Source organism: Asparagus officinalis, chromosome 8 (genome assembly GCF_001876935.1).
Source record: "Asparagus officinalis chromosome 8, Aspof.V1, whole genome shotgun sequence".
NCBI classification, from domain to species: domain Eukaryota; kingdom Viridiplantae; phylum Streptophyta; class Magnoliopsida; order Asparagales; family Asparagaceae; genus Asparagus; species Asparagus officinalis.
The window spans coordinates 117,661,804-117,667,270 of record NC_033801.1 but is presented as its reverse complement, the minus strand read 5'-3'; positions in this window follow the sequence as shown (position 1 = coordinate 117,667,270).

Here is a 5,467-nt window from a genome sequence, read left to right as displayed (position 1 = left end):
TTCCATTCTGTTGATCGATGTATTTTATATTTTCTAGCATTTCTTTCAGATAGTCTTGTATAAGGGCATGTTAACCCGAATATTATGTCTCGGATGTTATCCTATTTGTGATATGATATTTTTATTTTGAGTTTGTCTATTATATTCTTGCTGATTGTGATCGGGGACCTGTGATTTCGTATTATATTTATTTCCAGACGCTTAGCGTATTGGATTGAGAAGAAAAAGAAAAGAAAAAATAATAATAATAGTATATATTTCTTCTCAATCTAATACGTCGCGGGCTTGTTCACGTTCCGATTCCCGGATATTTTGGGAAGCGGGGCGTGACACTGATTGATCACTTTATGTGGGTCAACTGTAAAGATAGCAACACATGCTGATATAACATATATGACCATAAATAGATTTAATTAGATTTAAATCCAACAATCTCCCACTTGGGCACCATATGTTTCCTTAAAATGTGTATAACCTTATGAGCTCAAAAATTGCTATCATAAATAAGGGTATTTCCAAACAATCTCGTCCATTGAGTATATCAATATAGGATCAAAGCGGCATTCGTCACATTTATCGTAACTAAACCCATCAATGATCACATATACTAATATAATCAAACGACATAGATCAATAATGGATGTGCAGCATGAAAATTACATGCAATGTTATCAGTACATGTCTATTTTTAACTGATCCTACCTTAAACTTTAGTGAGGTCAACCTCAACATAATGTACCAGAGTGTATGAACTGAATACTTTATTATGATCAGACAATATAACCTAACATAAAGCACCATAATCACAAACTCCCACTAAATCATAATACCCTCAAATAATATCACACCCATATGAGCAGTGTGCTCATGAAAGACCTTAGGTGATAATCCTTTAGTAAGAGGGTCAGCTATCATGGAGTTTGTCTCAGTGTGCTCTATGGATATCTGTTCATTCTTTACCCTTTCTTTCACAACTAGGAACTTAATGTCAATATGTTTTGACTTAGTTGAGCTCATGTTGTTATTAGAATACATAACTATAGATTTATTGTCATAATATAACCTTAGTGGTCTTTCAATATTTTTTAGAATGCGCAGTTTCGTGATAAAATTTTATAGTCATATTCCCTGATTGAATACCTCATAGCAAGCTACAAACTATGCTGCCATAGTGGAGAAAGCTACAAGTGTCTATTTGACACTTTTCCATGATATAGCTCCTCCTGCTAACATATAAATATAGCCTGATATAGACTTTCTGCTATCTTGACATCTGGCAAAATCAGAATCAGAATACCCAATGACCTCCAACTGTTCTGATTTTCTGTATGTGAACATATAATCTTTTGTTTTCTGAAGATACCTCATAACCCTTTTGACTGCTATCCAGTGATCTATACCAGAGTTGCTTAAGTATCTGCCTAACATCCTAACAATATACGTAATATCCGGACGCATACACACCTGAGCATACATTAAACTTCCTACAGCCGAAGCATAAGGAATCTTCTGTATTTCCTAAATTTCAAGGTTGCCTTTAGGATACTGATTGAGACTGAACTTGTCTCCTTTAGCAACATGGGTGTCTCCTGGTCTGCAGTCTTGCATGCCAAACCTTTTAAGTACTTTATCGATATTGCTCTTTTATGATAATCCAAGTATACCTCGAGAACGATCTCGATATATCTGGATTCCTAATATCAAAGAGGCGTCCCCGAGATCTTTCATCTCAAAATTCTTTGATAGAAATCTCTTGGTTTTGTGTAACATGCCTATATCATTAGTGGCAAGAAATATATCATCGACATACAGAATCAGAAAAAATAAACTTACTCCCACTGAATTTGTGGTATACATAGTCATCAACAATGTTCATCTCAAAACCGAACAAGATAATTATTTGTTAAAATTTGTGATACTATTGACGAGGAGCTTGCTTGAGTCCATAGATGGATTTTTTTAATTTGCAAATTATTTTTTTTGGGTCTCCTGACATAAAATTTTCTGGTTGTACCATATAAATCATCTCATCAATATCTCCATTGAGAAATACAGTCTTAACATCCATCAGATGTAACTCAAGATCAAAATGAGCAACAAGCGCCATGATTGTTCTAAAAGAGTCTTTCGATGAAACCGGAGAGAAAGTCTTTGTATAATCAATGTCTTCCTTTTGAGTATAGCCTTTAGCTACAAGATGTGCCTTATACCTCTCCACATTATCGTTTGCATCCCTCTTGGTTTTAAAAATCTATTTACAACCTTCTGACGATGGGACAAGTTCCCAAATCTTATTGTCTTGCATAGACTTGTACTCTTTATTCATAACATCAATCCACTGTTAAGAGTTAGAACTTTTCATCGCCTAAAGGAAGTTGATTGGATCATCTTCCAACATTCTATTATTATCCTCATGTTCTTGGAGAAATATAATATAATCATCCGGAATAGCATTTCTCCTTTCTCTCATGGATCTCCTTAATGACACTAGTTCTTGAGGTTGTTGAGTTTGTTCTTATGGAACAGGAGATTATTCAACATTGTCATCTTGAGGTTCTAGATTTACTTTTTGATCAATAACAGGTTATGGACCTGAATATTGTCAAACGTAACTATATGGATTGGGTCTGAAGCCAATTCCTCCTCAAAAGCAATGTTTCTAACATTATTTCTCCCCCCAAACTCAACATCCTCAAAGAATATTATTGTTCCCATCTTAAAAATATTTCTGAGTGTGGGATCATAAAACTTATAGTCTCTAGAACATTCAGAATGCCCAATAAAGTAGCTGCTAACTGTTTTGGAGTCCAATTTCTTTTTATTTGGCCTATAAAGCCTTGCCTCAGCTAGACATCCCCAAATATATAAGTGCTTTAAACTGGGTTTTTGACCAGTCCAAAACTCATAAGGAGTTTTAACAACTACTTTATTTGGTACTTTGTTCAGAATGCAAACTGTTGTCTTTAATGCTTCTCCCCAGAGTGACTCTGGTAAAGAAGAATGAGCAATCATACTTCTTACCATATCCCCCAGAGTGACTCTGGTAAAGAAGAATGAGCAATCATACTTCTTACCATATCCTTAAGAGTCATGTTTCATCTTTCAGCTACTCATACTTCTTACCATATCCTTAAGAGTCATGTTTCATCTTTCAGCTACACCATTCATGCTAGGTGAACCTGGCATGGTGTACTGGGGGACAATACCGTATTCCTCTAGGTATCTAGCAAATGGTCCTGAACGTTGTTCACCTGAACCATCATATCTGTTGTAGTACTCACCACCACGATCAAATGTAATGGTTTTAATTTTTTTGTTGAGTTGATTCTCAACTTCAGCTTTATAGGCTTTGAACATGTCTAGAGACTCAGTTTTTTTATAAATGAGATATAGGTACCCATAATGTGAGTAATCGTCTATGAATGATATAAAGTATTATTGACCATTCCAATATGTCGTAGGGAATGACCCACAAATATCTACATGTATCAATTCTAAGACATCTGAAGATCTTTTGGCACATAATCTCTTAACTTTGATCTGTTATCCCTTGATACATTCAACTCATACGCCGAAATCTGAAAAAAAAATAAGGGAATCCAAAATTCCATCAGACATAAGACGCTCAACTCTATCTTTTGAGATATGACCCAAGCGCTTATGTCATAATGTCGCTGAATTTTTTTTATTTAATTTACGCTTAGTACCACATGATTCCACATGTAATGGTTCACTATAAGAAGCAATTATATCAATCAAATATAGGTTGTCATAAGTACTCAAGTAATAAGTTCCCACAACATTTGAATTTAAAGATAGACTGAATTGGTTGTTTTCGAATAAACAATGATAACCTGATTTGTCCAATACAGAAACAGAAACCAAATTCCGTCTAAAAGACGATACTACAAAAGTATCTTTTAAATCCAAATATGAACCATTTCCTAATAGCAAACTAAAATGGCCAATTGCTTCCACATCTACTGATTGTCTGTCACCCACAAAGATGTGTCTTTCAACATCACTTGGCTTTCGGTAGCTCAGACAGTCCTGCATAGAAACACTTATGTGAGTAGTAGCACTAGAGTCTAACCACCAAGTGTTTTTAGGTATTACAGCTAAATTAACCTCAGAACAGACCAAAGTAAGGAACATACCCTTCTTAGCACGTCAGACATGATATTTGGTACAGTCCTTCTTTATGTGTTCAGACTTGTTGCAGAAGAAAAAACATTGATCATCCTTATGTTGTTTCTTCTGAATAGGACCCTTAGCAGCTTCATTATCATTCTTTCTTTTCTTGCCTTTATCCTTAGAGGCATAAGCCAAATGAGCACTTTCTGTCTTATCTTGTTTTAACATGTCTTCTTCTTGCACACAGTATGAAATGAGCTCATTTAGAATCCATTTTTCCTTTTGACGGTTATAACTAACCTTAAACTGATTGAATTGTGCAGGAAGAGACAATAGAACCAGATGCACCAATAACTCATCACAAAGATCGAGTTTAAGTGTCTTAAGTTTTGAAGCAATATGAGGCATTTCCATAATGTACTCCTTGATATTTCTTTTGTCCTTATACTTCATCGAAATCAAGCGAGCTAAAAGTGTGTTTATTTCTACCTTATCGTTTTTCACAAAACGTTTCTTAATTTCGGCAAGGAAATATTTGGTCTTAATAATCCCTTCGGATTCTATGCCCCTGAAGGCTTCCGAAACGCCGCGCTTAATGATCATAAGACTCAGCGATTTGATCTCTCTCATTTCTCATACCCCTTCTTAATATCAGGAGAGATGTCCGCATTGAGAGGTTGGGATTGTTCAATTCTTAATGCAAGGTCTACATCCATGCAGCCAAGAACAATTAAAATGTTCTCTTTCCAAACCTTAAAATTAGTCTCATTGAGCATAAGAATTGAGTTGATGTTAGCAGAAATTATTGCAGTAGATGCATTAGCTGAAATAAACAAAAGATGCTCACTTTATTAACTATAATTAGTAATAAATAAAATTCAAATAATGACAAATCCTATCTCAAGATATCTAGCACAACATTAATATCAAGTCTTTGGACAGTAATATTAATTTGTAAGTGATACATTGTTACAATGATCAAACATTAACAATAACTTATGTCAAATAATGAAACTATCTTTGGATCGATTCATTATTCACATGTAAACCTTATAATTATCACACGTTTTAAGATTTTATTTTTTCATCTAAGTCGCGCGGCCACCGTCCGCGCCGTCGTCGGCCGGCCGCCGCCGCTCCACCCGTTGGCCGGCCGTCACCACCATCGCGCAGCTCCCTGGCCCGCGCGCGGGTCGCCGTCAGCGGCGCCGCCAGCCACCCTCCACCTGCCGCCGCCACCATCGCCACCGACTACCAGTCGGCCCGTCGCCTCCGTCCGTGGGTCACCAGTCGGCCCGTCGCGCCCGCCTGTCGGTCGGCCACCGCCGCCATC